The sequence below is a fragment of the Passer domesticus genome, chromosome 2 (assembly GCF_036417665.1).
Source record: "Passer domesticus isolate bPasDom1 chromosome 2, bPasDom1.hap1, whole genome shotgun sequence".
Lineage (NCBI taxonomy): Eukaryota > Metazoa > Chordata > Aves > Passeriformes > Passeridae > Passer > Passer domesticus.
The window spans coordinates 84,829,845-84,852,786 of NC_087475.1; the positions used below are offsets into that span (position 1 = coordinate 84,829,845).

The 22,942-nt window shown below is 36.8% G+C and overlaps 1 long non-coding RNA gene across 1 annotated transcript; it reads left to right on the forward strand.

Annotated features, from left to right (window-relative positions):
* The first annotated feature begins 3,408 nt into the window (after window positions 1–3,408).
* On the forward strand, window positions 3,409–11,264 carry LOC135295546 (uncharacterized). Its single transcript, XR_010357674.1, has 2 exons — window positions 3,409–3,644; window positions 11,070–11,264. It is a non-coding gene; the product is annotated as an uncharacterized LOC135295546 (long non-coding RNA).
* The last annotated feature ends 11,678 nt before the right edge of the window (window positions 11,265–22,942 follow it).

The window sequence follows — 22,942 nt, forward strand, 5'->3', positions numbered from 1 at the left end:
CAGCAATGAATTACTGCTTAGCTAACAGACCATGTTCTTGGGGGGAATAAAATTCTAATAAATGTGTGGCATGAAGCGGCCAATAAAATTATTGAATTAAATACCTTGGAGAGAAAAGACTTTATCAAATAAACATCTGACCCAATTTTCATCTACTGGGCCATGGTTACAAGGAAATACACAGAAGCACACACTTAAGGGAGGAGATGTACACAACATTGAGCACAGTGTCTTGGATATATAACAAAGATAGCAGAAGTCATGTGAAAGAGATACTAAATTTACCTGAGTAAAATGAGGTGCAGACAAATGGCTGAAGGCCCATTACTGAGATTGTGGTTGGGGAATTCTGATCTGACATGTAAAAAAGTGTTAACAATGTTGATCAGCCTTATCAGAGGGTGTGAACAATTTGGTGCAGTCTTCATTTGAGAAATAGTTCAGTCATATCCTACACACCAAGCCCATTGGAAGTGTTATATCAGACAGTGTCTGCCTCAGTATCTCGTCTCACACAACTGTCAGCACCATATGGTTTTGAGGAAATTGGAAGCTATTTCCTCATGAATTTACTGTCCCACAAGTGAAATCTCTTTAACTCTCCATCACCAAAATCACAAGATGATTATTAATCTTAATTTTTCACTCAAGCTAGTGCTACTGTAGTCGGTTGGCATTTTCAATAGACATGTATGCATTCTGAAAATGTTTGTTGGGCCTTTGCTGCTCCCCAAACACTCCTCTCACGAGTGCATACTATGAACACAAGGCCGTACTGAGGTGCAACCTTGAGACCAGCTTGGTAGTACTCTAGCAGACGGTGTCTGAGTCTGTACAAAAGCAGAGTGAGGACTCACATCACAGCAGCAAGGACAAGTCAGGCATGGCATGACCAGCCCTCCAGTAGTGGTATAACCCATCTGTCCCTGTACTATCCCATCATGTCACCAGTAGCAGGCAGAGATACCAGCTGTGGAGCACTTCTGTGTTGTGCTGGCCTTGACCCAACTTCCTACAGGGGGAAATGAAATCAGTGGGTAGAAGCAAAGCCCTTCAGTTGTATGTGGAGTCTTACAGTGAGATGTCCTAGATCAATCAGTATATCCACAACAGCCTTGCTCAGATGGGATTGTGAACCATGGAGAAGAGCATTTCCTCCCTCCCATTCTGTTCCCCACTCCTCATCCAAATAATGACCTTTGTAATAGCACCTAGATCTACAGCAGCAATAGAATCATTGCACATTTTGGCTGCTTAGCCCTAGGTTTGATTTTTCTTGTCTTTGGAGTGCTGACTATTACATATTGACTAGTATAAACCAGTTTATAGTTGAAAAATATGACCAGTGAATTCCAGCTTGCATGAAAAAGTGAATGATTTAATTAAAATTTTAAACAGTAAGTGTAAGTACAGATAAAAGTCTTATCTATCAGAACAGAAAATATTTTCTACTACACAATACTTTAGCAGAACCCTAGCAGTTCCATAGAATATCCCCCTGTATTTAGTTTTATCTGAAATGACTAATTTGAACATTGTAAGACATTTGAAGAAATTATAATATCATAGGCAATAGAGGTAGATATTGGCTATCTTCCGTCCTATACTGTAAAAGACCTCTATGGGTCAATGTCAGATACAAATAACAAGCCAGCAGACTTGTTTTCTATTTTGAAACAGGGTTTAGAAAAAATTTCTTTAGATTCATTGTGGATACATTGGGTTGGAAGCCATATCTGTACCACTGGATAAGCAGTTATAGATTCCCAATGTAGTTCAGGGAGGACCTCTAAATTGCTTTTTATCTGTCCTAAAATTGGCACCCAGTGACATCTCATTTTGCCTGTTTTGTTTCTCTGGATGCAAAGGGTGATAAGACTCACTCACATGTGGTTGTCGACACTGCACAAATCTCATATTTAGGTGTTATGGACCCCCCTGTCAGTTCTCCCCTCTTCAGATGCTCAACTGAATATACCTATTAAAAAAAATCATCATATTTTGTAACAGTTACTTTATGCCATCATCTAGGGCAAGAATTTTGAAAATTCTTTTGAGGTCAATAGACAGCTACTCCTAAGTTTAACCTGGACCAAAGCACACAATTTGAGGTCTTCTACAGTCCAGCAGAGAATCTAGCTGGTATGAAGATCACTGTATTATAACATTGTTGGCATATGGATGACCTAGGAAACCAAGAAAGTCCTAAACAAGATTGTATAAACTACTGAGATTTCATTTCATTCATTGTTGAAAAATTTCAACAATCTGGAAATCATTTCTTCAAAACATCAAAGTAATTTTCATTAAAATACAAAACATTTTTTTCTTCAAAGTTTTGTTTTCTTTTGGACTCTGTATGTTACTACTCTCTTGTTTAGTTATTAATATAATCTTCAGTGTGCTAATAATTCCTTGGACTGTAGCTTGTTTTAAAAGCCACATTAATCCTGAAGCAACTGTACATTCATCTTACCTCCTGAGAGGCAGTTTCAATGCACTATAATTTAATCTTTTTTTCTGGATAAAGGATGCTTAAGAGGTTCCCAGAATAGAAATAGTTTGTTACTATAAGATTCTAGTAAGATCAAGTGTATGCACTGGCAAAAAAATTTACTCATTCTCCATGTAATGTCAACATGTAGCCCCAAACATTCCTTTTATAAATGTTTTTTTTTCCCTTCCCCCTTTATATAGAAGACCTAGTACTAGTTTAGATGTAAAATAAGCATGATGAATAAAAGGTGACATTTAAAGAGTATATACAGCCATGAAGCTTCACTTTCATTTTAAATTCCATGGTTGAGATGACACTCAAGTCTCAATGTGACTTAGAGGAGTCATTGCTTATAAAAATAGACAAGTCTCTGCAGAGACCTCCTTCAAAAATTTCACTTGCAAACAATTTGTATTCCTGGATGTTTCATCTGATATTTGGCTAAATGTCATCCCTGTCTGCACAATTAAAAAAAAAGGCAGTAGTAACAAAGAACTTCTTTTTTTATTGCCCCTCTCTCTCAAACCAAGCATCCTGAGCTTCACACAGAAGGGCTGCTCTTGAGAAGAGCTGATCAGAGCTGTAAATGTGTAAGACAGAAATTGTGATAGGACAGACAGATTTAGTGGATTGACAGATTTCATTTTTATATCTGAAAAGAAAGAAGACTTTCTGTTGGTTTCCTCCAGGAGAAAAAAAAGTTCATGAAGCATATACTCTTCCAGAAAGATGTGGGCAAGTTTTTTAGTGAAGATATTCATAGGCCAGTGAAGGACCTTGATATTCTATTCTATTCTATTCTATTCTATTCTATTCTATTCTATTCTATTCTATTCTATTCTATTCTATTCTATTCTATTCTATTCTATTCTATTCGTCTTTTTTTTTTTCTTGCTTCTAGAGATTTGTCTCCACTAGTACTCTTTTTGGGAAGTAGAGGCCATGAGCATTCCCTAAGGGTGCAGATCCCTTCTCCCAGAAGGCCCAGCCAAGGTGCTGTGCAATGCACAGGTGTGGGATGGTGGCTGCTCCCTGTGTCCTCTTTTCACAGGCGTGGTCATGGAATTTAGTGCCTGCCAACGTGCCAGCCAAGGTCAGGTTAACTAAACCTGTAGCTCTGCTGATCTACACGCTCGGGGCTACAGAGGCAAGTTATTTTTTTTCTTGATAACTACACACTCTAGAAAGGGATCGGCAACACTTGGCTCTAAAATTTGTCCAACATTAAATTCACATGTGGAGGTCTGGAATCCTGTCTTCTGCAGTTCTTTGTTTAGAGAAGTTCACAGAAGCTGACAGACATGGTGGGTCTCTTGGACAATACTTACAGGGATAATTATCATGGGAAGAAATAGGTTTTTTCTTCACTTCTGTACAGACACACATTCTGACTTGCCTGAACATCCTAAAGTTTATTTTCAGTCAGTGCCAGGCAGGATGAGTCCCATGGAAGCAGTTTTTTACAACAGACACATGCACTTAGTGTTCTCATTTACCCCACACTAGTGTGTTTGCCTTTGAAAGTCTCCTTGAAGTGCTTCCTTAAATGTTAAAAATACTATATTCAGCCAGGCTGGGAGCCTCCTGCTACCTCAAGTGATCCGGAGGGCTAAAGATAGTGTTTAACTAAACCCGTGATGATACAGTGACCAGAACCCTTCAAAGCAAAATAACCCAAGGTGAGACATCTTGCAGAGTGTGTGGAGAGAATAAAGGCTGAGAACCAACCTGCTGAGACAATAAGGCCTGCACAATTGTTAATTTAATGTGATAGATCAGTTTGATTCATAATTTTCATTCAGATTCTGAAGTCTATTAAAAGCACCAGAATCTGCAAGCTTTCATTCATTATCTGCTTACTGGAGAACTATAAGAACAATAGGTTCCTTTCCTGTATTTAATTGAAATTAGGCTCAAATTGTACTGTAATTAATGTTCAGATAAGGTCAATGGGACACCACAGAAAGACACAATGGCAATATCAATTCTGCAAAGGCTATATGGCAAAAATAAGGGTTGCAGAACCTTCCCCTATATTTATATTTAGATGTCATATGAAAGAGCTGGTTGAATACCAGAGAAAACTAATCCACAAATTTTGCTGTTATATATATCTCAAGTAATATGTCAATTCAGGCAAAAAATAGTAAGACCAGTTTTCTGTTGTGTGCTTTATCTAGAAATAGAATTAGTGTTCATAAAAATAAAGTTGTTATCTTACACAAGAAAACCTACTGTATTTCAAATTCTTAAAATGAAAACAAATTCTGAAAGAAAATTCTGTGCGTAACTCTAAATACATTCCCCATTCGAAGGAAGCCATTAGGTATGTGCACAATGCCCTGATGTGTATTGATTGCAGTTAATTTTAAGAATGAGTCTTGGAGATTCTTGGCTGGAACAAGATACCTATAAAGTAGCTCTGTTGCACACATAGATATAGGATTTAGAAATCTTGAAACATAATGCCAGGGCACAGTGATTTTGAGGAGAGGGAAAGATCAGTAAATCTCAACCTGTGTGGCCTGAATAGCTTTTCATGGTTTTATTGTATTACCTATTACGTGTAAAAGCTGCTTCAGCCCTGAAGCTACAGATCTGCACCAAAATATCTGGGTTCATATTCTTAGTAAAGAGAGTTTAGTTCTGAAGAAATAACATTATTTGTATCACTAAGCAGGAGATTTTTAGGAAGTCTAAGTCAAAAGTGCAGAAATACAAGAGTCATATCTATTTTTCCCTGTTGTAATGTGCTTTGTTCAGTTCCTTAGTGCTCAACAGCTTTGTTCCTGCTTCTGAAGGGGCTCGAAAGAAATTACTAATTTTAGTTTGATGACAGCAAACTACAAGGGAATTACTGAATTCTTCAATCTTTATTATCTTTGAATAAGTCTACGTAACCTTCTGAAAAATGTGCTTTAAACAGCACAAGTTGCTGGGGTCCTTCCAGGAAGTGGTGTCATAGAATCATAGAATATCTCCAGCTGAATGGGGCCCATTAGGATCGTTAAGCCTAATTCTTGATCTTCTCAGGAGTTTTTTACCTAGATTTACCTAGAACTAAATCATATAATGTTGTTCAGTTTCTCCCTGAACTCTGCCAGTCTTGGTGCTGTGACCAGGTCCCTGGGGAGCCTGTTCCAGTGGGTGACCAACATCTCAGTGAAGATCTTAATACTGATGTTAAATCTGAATCTCCCCTGATGCAGCTTTATTCCACTGTGTCCTATTCTTTGTTTCTTATTGCTTGTGTCCTATTGTCCACCAGAGAGAAGATGTGTAATATCTTGTGTGTTTAATGCATACAAGATCCTAAAAAATAGTCTTATTTTAAAGACCTTATGGTCTTTAAATTGAGAAAAATTGCAAATGCTCAGAAATGTTGAAAATGTTTATTGTTTTCTGTAGCCATGATATTTTAGTGAAAAATCCTCTGCTAGGATTTTTCCTGTCCTGAGGAGCTGAGAGCCTTGGGAAAGAAATGTAAACAATAACTATCTGCTGCTGTGGAATGCAACAGGTGCATCTTCCATTGGTCCATGTTGATTGTTTTCAATTAGTGACCAATCACAGCCACCTGTGCCAAGGCTGTGAGCAGTCACAGGATTTTTGTTATTGATTCCTATTCTATTATTGTCTTTGTAGCCTTCTGATCTTCTTCTCTCTGTTCTTTTAGTATAGTTTTAATGTAGTATTTTAATATAATATATAACATAATAAATCAGCCTTCTGATCAAAATGGAGTCAAGCCTCGTGTCCTCACACAAGGGGTCTCAGCCAAAACAAGAGTTTTCTCTTTAACTTTCATGGCAATCCCATAGGAATTTGATTATATAATTATTGCCTTTATACACAAAACAGGACAAGAGCTCCCAAATCCATATTTTTGGATCTAGCAGAGAGAAAGGATTGAGGATCTCCATCCAGATGGAAAAATCCATAAGTGGAAAATGATTGCCGTTGATGACCCTCTTTTTTCGATCCAAAACTAAAATGGGATGATTTTTTGGAATACTTTGTATCAGGAAACAGATTCTGCCATATTCAAATCACACTAAAGGTCATCTTTTTTATGCTTTGGGAAGTTTAAAAATAGTGAGTTGAAATTCATTGCATATCCACTGTTTCTTTTCCTTCTCATGCAATTCCAGTTCCCTCAATCATGTGAGTGCACAATGCTTTGATTGGATTGTTCAATCCAATCAAACTTGCTGGGTGTTTCAGAAGTACCCCTTGCTTCATAAATATTTATGTATTTGTGGGTGTTTCAGTTGTTACATTGGATGTTTTATGGTTTTGTTTACCTCCATATTTTGATGTATTTATTGCTCCACTTCTTCCAATGACTCTAGCAGAGTCCAAAACATATCTGATAAAAGAGGATACTTTACAGTGTGGTGTGGTCTTTAAATGGTGCTGCAAGAACCTGTTATTTATCACTTCTGCTTATTTAGCTAATGATGGAGCATTTAATTTTCAACATTTTCATTGGTTTGTTTGTACAATATGATGAAGAGCTTAGAAGAAAAGAGGCCATGTACCTGCTTTGCCTTTTGATCTTCATTCACCTTGGGGCAATTTAAACAAGTTTTTGGTTTTTTATAGTTCATTAAAATGAAAACAATTCAAATTATTTATTAGGAGGAAATTGATTTGCTGATTAGGGTACAGGACAAGAAATCAATAATACTGCTTTTTATTTCCATTTTGACATCAGTTAAGTGATGGTCTCAGTGGTACAGTGAGTTTTGTACCTCAGTTTCCCATTTATAAAGACATATTGTAATTTCCAATGAACTAATTAATTGTTGTTTATAAACACCTTGCAAGTTTTTTGAATTAACAATTTTGTACAAGCCCTGCAAGGCAGTGGTTGTCTTCCACGTTGGAAACAATTTTGGTTCTTTGAATAGGAGTAGTGAATATGACAATCAGTGAATGCAAAGTAGTGTTTATCATCTTTAATCTTATCTTACTAAACAAACTTTATTCCTTGTTGTGTGATCATGCATAAATATTTTCAACATATTCTTCTTTAACACAGTGGGATGACTCTCTTGAGTAATTATTATTTTTACCATCAAAGACTTGCGGAAGAGAAAGTAAATATCCCAATTGACTGGACTTATGAGTCAGGGTCAATTTTCTATTCTGCTGCAAAACACATGCAAGTTCCTTAGGCTGAAATAGTCAGAGTGTTCATGTGACTAATGCCCTCCAAGTTCACAGAGATTTCGAGCTTCAAACGTCTTTGAAAATCTGCGTCTTCAACCCTTTCTGCCCCAGCTGTTTTCACCAGAGGAGCGATAGCAGCACCTCTGTACAGAGTGGAAAAAAACCACCACAAGGGCTAATTGCATACTCTGGGGCAAGGACAACAGTTTCTGTTGCTAACCTCCCACAGGGGAGTGATGTGGCTAATATCCATCCAGATGTCTTTGATTTCCTTAGCCCCAGTGCTGTAGTACTCATTTATAGCTGAGCTGACTGGGAGTGATGTTTGGAATGAGTCCAGAGAGAGGTATGAACTCGCACCTCTGGATCTATACCAAGATGCCTTCACCACTCTATCATCACTCTCCTCTGAGGGATGTAATGAGGATACATTAATTAATGTTTATGAACTGCTTCACTGCTACCATATTTAGACTGTTAGACTTGCATCTGTAGGAAGAAAACAGAAATCAGGAATTTCACCTGAAACAGAAAACAGAAATGAGAAGATGAAACAAGGGAACCTAGAGTGGTTTCCCCCTAGGAGATGTTTTTTATGCACTACAAAAAGCTCTCTGGATTTGACAGCCCTTCAAAGGCAATCTGAGCTCCAGAGAAATCCAGCCTAATGAAACTTTGAAGTACGTGTTGGAAGGTCTGCAAATAATTTAGCCAACTTTAACCAAAGTTTTGAGTAATGATTTTTCATGCAAAAAGAAATAAGCTTAAGATGGGAGAGAGATTTATCAAATATTCCAAAATATTTCAAGGTTACTCTGGTTGGTCGTGGGAGTTCTTTAAATGATTGGATGCTTTCTGGAGCGTGTATTTGTGAAGCTTCATCTATCACTCAGTGGATTTTCTCCAGAGAAAAATACCTTGCCTCCTTACTTTGCTCATAAGGTAATGCAGAAACTCAAAACTTGATGGATGGATATCAAAGTGTGGCCTTGCATTCACCCTGAGTTGAGAATGGGGAGCAGGCAATGCTCTGGGACATTGGCTTTATGAGATAGTTTCTGAGCAAGTGCAGCTGTGAGCTCCAGGACAGGATCCATCCTGACATGAATCATGGGATGAAATTTCTCTGTAGGTAGCCATGCATTACCTGCTACAATCACTTGTTTCAGGGCCACTGTAACTATCCCTGGGCCATTATTTCAAGTGTGTCCCTTGAATCTTTTGAGTACTTTGACTTACACAGTCAAAGAGCAGTGGTTGCAGCAATACTATTCTATACTATTCTAACTACTTTTTTTTTTCTTTTGGACAAATCCCCACACTGAAACTGGGTTTAGGCAAGTTTCAGTGAAAAAATATCATTAAAGCAAAAAGCTGTTTCCTTCATCCTTTAGGCTCTCAAAACAGGGAACTCAGCAACAACTACTGTGCATGTTCCACTCTCTGCTCTCTTTCCCATGCTCAGAAGGGGAGAAGGCAAAACAAATATTTTATCAAAATGATATTACTTTTCTTGAAGACTTGAGCATGCCAAGTGAAGCTGATCAGTCTGCCTGTAGCTTACAAAGAAATTCACCTTTTAGTTTTTCAAAATTTCCATGAAAGCACTACCTGTTTTTAATTGTCTGTATTTTTAAAAAGTGAATAGGTGAATAGAATATTCTTCTTTCCAAACATTGGGTAATTTGGTTTGGTCTGTAATTTAGTAAAGATTATTAGGCTTTTTGATTTTTCCTAAATTTTAATATGACTTATGCTACTGTATTTGTCATAAGAGATCTGGAAAGGCACTTTTCAGAAGGGACAGAAAATGGTCTTGTAGTAACAGGACGAGGATATGAAAGGCATTTAAACTGAAAGGAGGTGGGTTAGGATTATGTTTTAGGAAAAAATTCTTCCCTGTGAAGGTGGTGAGGCACTGGCCCAGGTTGCCCAGAGAAACTGTGTATGCCCCATCCCTGGAAGTGCTCAAGACCAGGTTGGATGTGGCTCTGAGCACTTGATCTAGTGGAAGATGTCCTTGTCCATGGCAGGGGGGTTGGAACTAGAAGATTTTTCAAGGTCCCTTTCAACTCAAACCATTCACTGGTTCTATGATTTGTTCTCCAACTGACCTTACCAGATTATATACACAATATAATTCCTCAACCTGAGTATTTTCATCTGAAAAATGAACATATTCTTTCAATATTTATAAAATGCATTTGTAAAGATGGAAGTCATTGATTATAAAAAGACAACAACAAGGTACAACAATTAGAATACGAAAATTATATAAATATTGTGTTTTCTTAATATAAGGAGGGTAGAACATGAATTCAGATACGAAAATAATTAAAATTATATGCCACTGAAATGGTTTGCAAAACACTAAAAATATTACAGCATAAGATATATATACCAAGTTACATAACATTTTTCTAAAGACTTCTGAATATCCTAAGATCTCCAAATAGAACTTAAAATGTTTCAGGTTTTGTTCTATTCATCCCTAAGTATGGGATTTTTGCAATTATTGTATACAGGAAATGAAAGGTAAAAATGTTTTGTCAGTTATTGAGAATTATGTATCTAAAGCATGATACAGATTTACATTAAATATTATAACAGTATATAGCTGCTCAATATTTCCCTCATGAGAAGGAAAGACAGATTTGAAAATGATGTTACACAAGGAAAGAACTAGAGCCTTAGTGACAGGTTTAATCTGATTCATGTAGTAAGCAAGACCCATAAAATTTACTTTGACAAACTCAGATTTTCAGAAAAGGAATGTAATCTGAAGGTTGAAATTATGATAATAATATTCTTGGTGGTATAATGGCATGGGTGATGTGCCTACACCCTTAAGTTCATCCTGGCCCTCTCTGATCCAATGAGCATGTGCCAGTGCTTCTTTTTCAGGGGAATTTAAAGAGATATTATCCAGGCTGTAGCAGAAATAGTAAAAAAACCCCAACCCAATACTATTGCAAAGTAATGCATTTCTTGGCAAGAAATGTAAAGATTTTTGGCACCTTGCAATGTTTTAGTGCCATCTGGTGACTCCCCAAAATGTTACAAGAACATTTGCCAAAATGCCAGAATAAAATAAATGTATTGGCAATAAGAAATTTTTGCATTAATAGTTATGTACAACAAATCTAACTATCAGAAATTCATTGCCTCAGTGACAGGATACAGTCCTGTACCTCACCATCAGAATATGAATTTTAAGCATATTCTGCATGATAAAGATGGTAAACAAACAAAATATCTTCCCATGAAAACTGAGAAAATAAAGTTTAATATATAAAGTTTAATATATTATATTCTGGGTGAATACTTCTTCTTAGGGAAGAAGTAATTGTGGTTCTATAAATGACTCATAATTAATCTTTCGTTTACCTTCTTTCAGGACAGTAACATCTACCCAAAAACCAGAAAAGAGTTACAGAAAAAGGAAACCTACTGGAGAAAACAGGAGCTGAAAACCCCAAAAATCAACTCCATACAGAAAGTATTCTTTTTGAAGTAAGATGTGTTGAATTATGCATCTGCTCTTAGAATGGGGATTAGATATTTCTAGTAATAAATACATTAAATAAGACCAGTTAGCTGTTGTTTCGATTTTTTTTTTTTTTTAATGGGAAGACACCAAGCACAAATATTGCTTATGTACTTCAAACCTTTGCTCAAGAGCTCTAACTTATGGTTCTAGAGTGAGGAAAAAAGACTGTAAAATAGTTTCTTCTTACTCAGCAGTCTCTTTTCTGGGTTCAGAATCAAATTAGCTAACTTTGGAAACATTTTCCTTTTCTTTTCATGTATGTTAACTGTGCAACACTGATATACCTAAGAGCGATTTTTTCTCTCTCCTGTCTTTTACATCCTGAGTTTTGCAATTATGTACTAAATTTCAGTCAATAAATGCAGTGCAAATGTCTTCTTTTTCCAGGTTTCTCACCTGTCACTAGGGTCATAATAGGAACCTAATTAGACTCATAGAAATTGTCATAAGAATCTAATTTTCGGTTTCATATAGGTTAAATATTTTACTTCAGGTTTTAAAGGAACCAATTCTATTAGCTCTCATGCCTTTTTCTCTTCATCAAAGAGATACTGGGCTTTTGCATCTTTGTTCTAACATTTACAGGTAGAGATTGATAGAGTAAGGAAAGACAGCATGGGATGAGATATCAGAAATAATGTTTGACTGGACCTGATGACCTAAGAGATCCTTTTCAGCCTTGTCTTCATTACAGAGATCATAAATCTTCAAATATGTCCAGCAGAAACTGTACATTGAGGGCTTTGACCTCAGAGCTTTCAAGTCACTACAGACATTTGTATTGACTTCAAACCAGTTTGGATCTGGCAGGTAGTTTCTTAATTTTGTGAAATTCGCTTGGACTGCTGTGTTCTTTGAACACATTTTACACTGTGCTGTGTTTGTGCAGTCCTGGCTAAATGCCACTTTATTGCCCCTGGTGTTTCTCCTGTCTTTAGGAGGGAGCTGTGGAAGCTTTGCTGTCACCTGTGAGTTGGGCATCTGCTTTGGTATCATACAGCATATTTTGATGAATAAATCTGTGAGGGGTCTGTTTTCCTGTATGGCACCTGTTATCCAGTGGACTGGAGTATCTGCAATTTTTCCAACAGCAAAATTCAGCTCCAGAAGTTTTTTTTGGTTTTATGTCATATTTCTCACCACTCTTTCTGGGTGAATAATGTTTCTTTTCTTTTTTTTTAAATTTTTATTTGAATATCTGATTGGAAGGCAAATACTTTAGAACAATTGTCAAGATTCAGAATTTTTCTTTATTACATCCTTGGCATTTCTGTATGTTTTTCCTTGGGGAGGAAGAAAAGAAAAACCAGAAAGTTCTTTGAGGAGAAAGGAGACGAGGGATGAGGAGGAAAGAGAAACAAGACATCCCAGCTTATTTTTTGTCATGGCATAACCACGTCCCCTAATGAGATACTCACCAGTAAGCAGCTCTGCCTTAGTGTGGCACATTTTCACCACTCCAGCCTGTCAGTCACTTGATACAGAATCTGCTTCACTCTCAAGTGACATCCAAATTCAGAGTATCCTTTGCCCTTCTGGCAGTTCTCAATATCATCTGTTAAAACTCCCAGTTATTCCTGACTTCCTCTGCTCTTAAAAACTGTGTGGAAGTGCTCTGGGTTTCTGGGTTTGGAATTTTTTATCTCGGTAACAGTATTTTTAGATCTCCATGGTGTCCACCTTGCAGACCAATGTTAGCCAAAGCGCTTTATCCCACTGTAAAGGAGAGAACAGTTCTGGATGTCTGAAGCCACTGATGATCCTGTGGAAAGCACAGCTTCAATTTTTTTAGCACCAAAACAGGGTTCCTGTGTAGCTACTTTTGGATCTCAAGGCACAATGGCAAATATTTATTGAGTACTGTTAGGTCATTTGGTTGAAAGAATTCAGACTGATGTCAATGAAGTTCACTCTTGGAGATTACATGGAGGGTTGCTTCTTCCCTTTTAGGCACTTTCAATCTTTTGTAATATTTAGAAGATTATGCTATGGTTTTCTTTCACTGGCAGGAATACCCTTTCAGTATTTTCATGTTCTTAGATGGGCTGTCAAAACACAGAGGTCAAATAGTTCAAGACACATGTTTGAAAAAAGTGTTATCAACAGTATCATAAGTCAGAAAAATAGTGACCTTAATGACAGAAGAGAAACATATTTAAAAATTTCTGTGTGGGAAGACAAATTTAGTAAAAAATCAAGCAGTTGCATGACAAAGACTCATGGAGATCTGTGTGCGTTAAGATGTAGTAATAAAAAGAGCAGGAGACACTTGAAGGCACAAACCCCATCTTTGGTACACAGCATTTGGTGCATCAACAACATCAGATAAAATGTCTGATGGAACATGACAGGCACAAATAATACATGAACACTTAGAGTGCGTTGCACAAGTTCCCAGGCTGGCAGCTGCAGCTGTTGCAGTGTGGTGTTCAAGTCAAAAAATGAAAAGCATTGCTCTGTCAACATGTTTTCCATACCCATGTTGTGCAAATCTGCCAGACCCCTTGTAATTCACGGTACCTAAATGTCGTCTGTCAAAAGCACCTGGCTAACTCCTTTCAGTCTGTGATTTCATCATAAAATTGAAAGAAAGTGCATTTTTCTGGCTGTTTTGAGAAAAAAATTCATCAGATGCAAAATTAAAGTGACCCATCTAAGAAAATTCACTCCTTGGGGAAATATTCTCTGATTTCAGCTCAAAATTTGTTTTTATAAAAACATGAACCAAGTTCTATTTTACAATAAGGATAATTTGGACTTAATAAAAGAGCAAGGAAATACTGATAATGACACCCATTTCAGCCAGATCTTACATCTTAATGAACAAAATATAGAAAGCATCTGTGTTATAGTTGCCAAACACATTGGACCAGTATAAAAAAAAAACCCTAGTTTCCAAACTAATTCAATATTCTGACAGGAACATAAAGTAAAAATTTTTCAGAGACACTATACATTCTCCTGCAAGTGGGATGACTTTAACAAGGAATTACATGAATAGCACCTATTAATTACAGATTATGATAATAGCTTGTAAAAGGGAAGGTAAAAGCAAAGGTTTTTAGGGGTAAGTTTCTGGGGTTTATACCAGTACTCTTTAGACAAAGTTAAGGTTGTTTTGACAAGCAGATTTGTGTGTAATATCAGCTGGGAAGATACTGGCTACGAGAAGAATATACAATTTGAAGCTAATGTTTTATTTAAATTGAGATTTAAATGTCAGAGGGCAAGTTTAGATTATATATTAATGAATTCTTTACTGTGAGGATGGTGAGGCAGTGGCACAGAGAAGGTTGCCCAGAGAAGCTGTGGCTGCTCCATTCCCTGGCAGTGTTCAAGGCCAGGTTGGATGGGACTCTGAGCAACCTGGTCTAGTGGAAGGTGTCTCTGCCCGTGGCGGGGGGTTTGGAACTGGATGACCCTGAAGGTCCATTCTAGCCAGTACTGTGATCCGCGTATCTACAGTAGTATTTGAGAAAAGTAGTCTCAACTGTAGCTAGTAGTCTTAACCTAGCTTCTTTATCCTCAAATAAAATCTGTTCGTCAAGTACTAGGAGAGCTGGTGTTTATATACTACATTTTTTAGTAGAAATAAAACTATTTTTGCCTGTTGGTATGAGAACTGGATGAATAATGAATAAATGTATTCAAGAACATATTCTCTGTATTTGAAAACAAGTTCCCAAGTCTTGTTTGAATTTTTTTTTCCTTTTCTTTTGTTTGCCTTTTCTGCCTTGGCAAATCATTTTAGCCTGCCATAATTTTGGGCTTAAGTTGTATTTTAAATCACAAGCTCAGGAATTTTATTCTGATCTGTAACAATAGACAAGAAACTTTGGAAAAGCCCAAAGTGTGTGAAATAATTTTTGATTTGAGGAGGCCTATTTGATCCTTAGGAACCTGTGTGTCACGGCCAGTACATTTGGGTAATGGTATATGCTCTTGCCAGAAGTTACAAGCAAATGGTTTGTCAAGTCCTGACATGGTAAAATCATTACAGTAAGAGAGTTGGAAGATCTTGAAAAATAAATTGAAATCCAGTGGCTGGGACTGCTAAAGTGACAAGACTACAGTAAACAGCCACATTTAGGCAGATGATTCTCATGCTATGATAATTCAATTGTCAAGTGTTGAAAATATGGAAGTAGAAGTTAGTAGAAGTAGAGTAGGTTGTCAGCAGTGGAAGGGAAGGTATTATTTAATTTTTGATTTTTTTCATATAATCCCCTTGAAATGTTGGATTATTGAGTTTGGTCTTTTGTTCATGGGTGCTACACAAAACAGTCTGCAAAAATTTATAATGTATTATATATATATATGTATATATATGTGTATATATACATATATATATGCACATATATATACATACATATGCACATACAAATCTATGTGCCTGTGTGTATATGTATTCTTGCTTGTCTGTATCTGAGTTCTCCATTCTAAACATTCTTTGAAATATTTTCTTTCTCTGATATCTGTGGACCTTTTCATGACTATTTTTCCTCCAGTGCTCAGGCACAGTGAATTTGTCAGATTAGTTTTGACCCTTCCTCAGGGGGCAAGAAAATGCCTGTCCTATCTGGATGCTCATTAGCACTCAGAACCATCCCTGTTACACATGCAGTGTTTGAAGCCTTTTCCTGATAATGATCTTGATGGTTTCAGTTCGCAGTTCTTGTTTTGCTATCAATTTTTTGTAGTCCCATACTCCCTGGCGTTCCCTGAAAAGACCTGTTTTAATGAGATATTCCTGGGCTTAGACATTGGGGAAATAGGAGGAGGAGAACAATGACATCAATAAAGCCTCTAGTATTCTTTGGGTATCCTGCCAATGATACCTTTAAGATGTGCAGTTCAGTGTTAATTCTGCCACTGACATATGCTATAAACTCTGTTACACACATTTCCCATGTCCTCCTCTCTAAGAACAGCGTGAGGGCAGAATTTTTCTGACATCTGTATAATACCGACGGTTTTTGAACTTGGTTTCTTTTTTCTTCCCAGCTGAGCCCTGTTCAATGCACTGATACAAAGCTGTATCAAGGCACATATTTTACCCCACTACCTACAGCAATGTGATAATGAAAAGAGTAGGCCTTAAACACTTTCCTCTCCCCTGATTTTTCAGAGCACCACACAAGGCAGCTATTCAAGCTCATGCCTCAAATAATAAGGCTTCTGACCTCCAACTGCTAATCCATAGTCAATAACTGATAACCCTGAGGGGCACACCAGAATAGAAGGAGATTAAAGTGACCTCGGTATCTCTGATATAGTTGAAGGACAAGGATGCTGCATGGAACAAGTGTCTTGCTAAACACTGCAGCTAAGACCAGAGTCCAAATGAACTTTTAATCTCATGCTTTCTAGAGTAGTTTTCAAGCACTTTGTAATTAGGAATGCATTTAGTCCCAAACTATGAGGAAAAACTGAAGGAGATAGGCCCTTTCTCTCTGGAGAAGAGAGGGCTCAGGATGACCTCATAATAGCATTCCAGTATTAAAAGTGCAACTATAGAGAGGATGGAATCACTCCACAAAGAACAACAGAGAGATGAGAGACAAAGAGTACGAGTTGCACCAGGGAAAGCTTCATATTGGCATAACAAAGACATTTAATACAGTAAAAACAATCATTCACTTGAATAATCTCCTCAGGGATGTGATGCAGTTCCCATTGTAACTGAAGGGTTTACAAAATGTGGTTGAAGGGTTTTAAGATGTGGTTGGAAAGGGTGGTAATCTCATCTGAAATCTCATCTTTGTGCCCTTTATGGTGAAAGTTTGGACCAAATGACCTTTCAAGGTCTCTTCCATTCTGGGCTATTTTATGACTTTATGATCAATGATTATTTATTTAACCAGCAAACAGCTTGCCCTGGCTCCTTCTCTAAGAGTCATACAAATGAAGTTCTGGTCATGGCAAGAGACTGAATCCAAGTCAGAGATCCTAAGGACATTATCTCTTCTGTATTCTTGGGTCTGACTTGATCAAATTTATAACTTGAAGAATTTATATTATCAATACCAGAGTTTAGGACCTTTGGAACTGAAAGAGGGAAGCTGAGTCACCGTAATCAGATTGCTGACATTTACTCTGTCTTCTATACAATGTTATGCATAATGTAAAAGAAGAGAATTTCAGTATTTTCCCTCTGGTAACTGGAATGAAAACAAAAATTAACTGGAATATAACACTCAGCATACTCATGAAGTAAAGTTCAGGAAAGGAGAATGCACTTCTCTCATCCACTGACATCAGGCAAGGTTCAATTACAAAGAAGAGGTGGGAATATTAAATAATGCCTTTTCAGCACAGAATTTCCAAAACTCTTAAGAGGATTGTAACACACCATCCAAGAAAGTAGTGACTACTGAAAAAAGCAGGATATAGGATTTGTGTATACATTGATCACGCAATGTGTTGGTTGTGGGTCTGGCTGAGAGGGAGTTCATTTCCCCGTTACACCCTCTGTGCTTTGCATTGATACCTAGAAATGTGCTGATAACACACCAGTGCTTTGGCTACTGCTGAGCAGCACTGGCACAGCATCACTGCTGTCTCTCAACATTCCCACCCACCATCAAGGGGCTGATGAATCTTGGGAGAGGACACAACTCACAGCTGACCCAAACTGAACCAAGAGATATTCCATACTGTATGATGTCAGCTCAGATATAAATGCTAAGGGAAGAGAGAGGAAGGGGAGCATTCATTATTTACAGTGTTTGCCTTCCAGAGCAACCATTACATGTGCTGAACCCTGCTTCCAGGGAAGTGTCAGAACATTGTTTGCTGATTGGAAGGAGAAAATAAACTGTTTTGGTTTTTTTTCTCTTTGCTTGTACTTGTGCAAATCTTTGTTTTTTCTTTAATAAACTGCATTGTCTCAAACAACAGGTTGTTTTCCATCTTATTTTCTATCCACTGCCCAGCTGAAATGGGAGCAATAGAGTGGTTTCATGGGCACCTGGCATCAGCCAGGGTCAGCCCACCACAGCTGCAAGGAGATGTCAAGCAACTTTTACATATATCAAGAATTCTCACATGGACAAATGAGCCACAAGTGTATAGATAGACAATATAATCAATTACAGAACAGTTTAGATATATTCTTAGCATTTTTTGTTCTTTACAGCCCTTTAAAATACAGTTTTAGAAAGAAATGGAAACAGAAAATAATAAAGATTTACCATACAGCAGTTATTAAAAACTTGAATAACGACTTGTGCCTTATTATGAAAAACTCAAAGTTTACACTCAAAGTGTAAAGTTAAAACAAACTCAAAAAGGGTAGATTTGAATCAGATATAAGGAAGAAATTCTTTACTGTGAGGGTGGTGGGGCACTGGCACAGGCTGCTGAGAGAATGCACAGGATGCCCCATCCCTGGAGGTGTTCAAGGCCAGAATGGATGGGGCTTCGAACAACCTAGTCAAGTGGAAGGTGTCCCTGCCCATGGCAGGGTGTCAGAACTAGATAATCTTTAAGACCACTCCAACCCAAACCATTCCATTATTCTATCATGATTCTATGAAACTTCTTATGTGGAGGAACTCACAGTCTAAAATACAAGATGAAGGCTGAACAGAAGAGGGATGAGGAGTGGGAGAAGAATGGAAATTATTTATGCAGTATCACAGAGCTGAGAAGACAACCCTAGTTGGCATTTTCCTCTCAATCTTCACTATTCCTTTTACAATATTCCGTTGTCTGTAATATAACACGTGCTTCTGTAATATTCCACTCTGACCAAATCTTTTGTCAAGGAGCTTCTTAGTGCAATATAAAATTGACCTCACTTCAGTGAATGAAACTCTAAATCTTGTAAGTAAATGGAGGTACTTGTAAGAAATATATTTTCAGGTGACAATGTGATAAAAAGGCTTTTATGACAGCATTTTTCTGTGCCACTTTTCAACTTGTTTTAAAATTTTCAGTCTCATATATGTCAAGAGAAGTTTTCAGAGAGTTTCTACTCAAATCCAGAATATTTTTGTTTAAAACTTCCATATTGACACAAAAACTGGAACAAAGTAGAGTTTTTTCACCACAATCTCTCCTGAAGACAGCTTCGGGGATGGTTTTGCATTTCTGTTTTGTTTTTTCTTTCATCCTGCATTTCTGGGATTAAGGTGCACCTGTGAAAGACACAGCCTGAATTCTAGATTCCAGATAAAAATCTGCCCAAAAAAGCACCTAGAAAAATAATGACTGTTCTTGTAAATAGTGTAAATCTGACCAGGAATAGTTGTCAAAGAATAAATATGGAACCATGCAATCTCATTTGTACAGTCAGTTTTCATTTCTATATCCATCCTTTAAGAAGTCACTGGGGAAATGAGTGCAGACACAACCACCTTCTAGTCAGAAAATTAAGGGTGATTAAGAAATTCCAATTAAAACCTAGTTTAATTAGTGGACTGTGTGAAGTCATAGGCAAGCCAGTTCCAAGATATTTCCTTATGTGCAGATAGTGAAATGCCAAATAGGATCAAAAGAGATTTTAATTACAAGAATGATGGAAAAAGTCAACCGGTAAGGTAAGACATAGCTCTGTAAAGAAGACTACATAATAATACACGCAACACTGCATGCTAATAGTTCCCAGAGAATCAGACACAATCATAATAAATTATTATGTGCTGCACAATGTGTACAGCTGCATTTTCAGTTCAAAGCATTAAACAACTGCATGCACTACATAAGCCTGCGGTTGATTTTCATGTAGCAGCAAGCACTGTGCAGGGATGTAATTGAATCAAAGCTGCAGTCGCTGGACCTGCAAATCTGAAGAAAAAAGTGACTGGTTCCTGAAACATGCTCATGTGTTCCTCCTGTATTGTAGAATCACAGAATCCTAGAACATATTGACTTGGAAGGGACTCACAATGATCATTAAATCCAACTCTTATCCTTGCACAGTACATTACCAAGAGTCACACCATGTGCTTGAGAGAGTCGCCTAAATGTTTCTTGAACTCTGTCAGACTTGGGGCTGTGACCACATCCCTGGGGACTATGTCTCATTATCCTCATTAAATCAATTTTATTATGGTCCTTCAATATTTATTTTAGAATGATATCTATAATCTATAATCTAATATCTTTAAAAAAAAAATGAAGAGAGCCCACAGACTTATGTATTGCTTAAATTTTTTTGGCCATTTCCTTGTGAATGCCATACTTAGGTATAGAAAAACATTTCTATCTGAGCTCCTTATTTTTTGGTCTTTCTATTTTTTCATAGTTCATATAGTTCCTAAAACACATGGAGTTCTGAGTTACTCCTGCATATAAATGCATAAATAATATAAATTTTTTGTTCTGAAGCTCAGCTTATCTCCTACACACATGCATACACTTCATTACCAAAGCTGAAATAAAGTTTAAGGGCATGAATCAGCAGCATACTACCTTTAACCTGTCACTCTGCAGGTGCACTGAATATTTTTGAGTTCAGGAAAGAGGAAGATGCCTTCACAGCTGGTTGTATGGTATTCTAAGCCTGCAGGATTAATACTGTACTACAATAGCTGTAGCCACCACAGTCTTTTCAATTATTCACTGAAAGTATTCTACAAAGTGTTTCTTGCAGCAACTAGATCAACATGTCCAAAGAAATCTCCTAGCAAAGATAAATGAAAGAAAGCATATGAAAGAGTCCAAGACTTGACTACACTTGCTTTACATGTGACTGTGAACAAATGATGGAAGGATAATAACAAACCTCATAGAAAGAAAACAAAACTCCATGGAGAGGTTCTTTAAAGTCCCTGTGGTGATAAAAATGATAGGACAGAAGGAAGACATAGATATTTGATAACAGGTGTATTGACTTATTTCAGGAGGGAAAATCATTTTCATATACCAGAAGAATATGAACAAAGGAAAGCAAAATTATTTAAGACCAAGGTCCCAATATTGGTCTGAAACATAAACAGATAGAGATAACCTGACATGAAACACAGCAGTTAGAGTCTGAAAAGCTTTCTAATGTGGACAAAACCTAGCTAGTTTTGTGTCTCAACAGCTCACTGAAAGGTTTGTACAGACTCTTTCCTGCAATATCAGGAATTTAATGGCTTCCTTCCAACTTCATACCCTTCCCTCCTAGATAGTATGTCAGAGAGATTATGGGCAATACCAACCTCATTATGGGTAATAATAGGAACTTATGCTCTTTCTGAGTTATAGAAGGATAGAGTTTATCTAATGATTTACATGCAAGAGGTCATTCAGAGCTGAAGAATAATTTTAATTGAGGTTGTAATTAAAATATCTGCTTTATAATGGCTTTTCCTATTCTTAATGAATGTGTTCCTCTATGTTTATTGATTTATATATTAATAAAGAAAAGTCTAGCGTCAGGTTTGTTTACTGATTCTTTCAGGATTTGTTTAGTGCTTTAAAGCAAAATCAATGTTTGGGAAAAAAAACTGCAGAGGCAGAGAGGTTGGGTGTCATGGGATGTTTGGCTTGAGGACTGAAAATCAGATCAGTATAAATGTGACTATATGAATTTATAATTATTTTAAAAAGGGAACTACATCTGATATCAAAAGTTGAGGGGACTCACAGCTTGTCACTCCGAGATAATTTTTCCTTCTACTAATTTTCATCACATGTTGGAACTCTAAAATTCATTAGGAAATTCTAAAAGTCCTAGGGAAAGACACAATAATAAAGTGCATTTGCCCTGATGCAGAAGAGATTCATTTTCCCTGAAAACGGCCTGGGGTTCTGCAATTAGATAAATTTAGATGTAACAAATAATAAAATATATAGGATGGAGGCCTTTTCTCTTAAATTGCAATGAACACCTCTGTGGAACTTGTTTCATTTGAATTCGAATAACCTGAAGGTTTAAGAGAATGTTTTATATGAACAATTTAGAAATTGATTATTTCTGAGAAAAAAAAGGTGGCACTAAATCTTCAGAAATCTTGCTTTGGGCCAGTATTATGATATAGGAAACATTTTCTTATAAAAACCAGGGTCTTCCTTCAAATATAGAATAGATCTAAAATCTATAGAATAAATATTGCTAGATTTATCCTCAAATTTGCCTTCAAACAGCTAGTTCTCTTCAGACATACCACAATGAAAATGAATGGTGAATTTAAGTTCTGTTCATGACTTGTCAAGTACCTGCTCACCCAGAAATTAGGGAAATAGTGAGAATAACCATGTAGAGGTGGTTACCTATAAGATGGAAAAGAATCTTTCCAATCATCTTTTCCATAGTTTAGGAATAAACAGATGTAAAATTAAGTGCCAAACCACTGGCACAGATAATACAATCCTACTGCAAGAATATCTGACACATTATGCAATATTATTAAAAGTGATCTGTGAAAATACAAAATAAATATACTTTCATTTATGTATTGATTGTAATGTACAGTCTGGAAAGAAAACTACATGATTCATATCCAAGAATGTGTTTGCATGCTTGGTAGTTAGAGAGGGAGAAAAAACCCCTCATGTATTTTACTTGTAGTTACCTAAACCAGGGAATAGGGCTCGTTGTAATTTTTGCTAAAACTTTCTGATGGAAAAGTCAATCTTTGATGAGATATCTTCTTAATGAAAAGAATGTTATTTTCAGAGAAAGTTTTTTGTCTTTCCTTTACAAAATTACTCCCAGACAAAATATTCTGAAAAAGAAATGAAAGTATTTCCCTGTGAATTTTGTCCCAATGAATGAAAATCTCTTC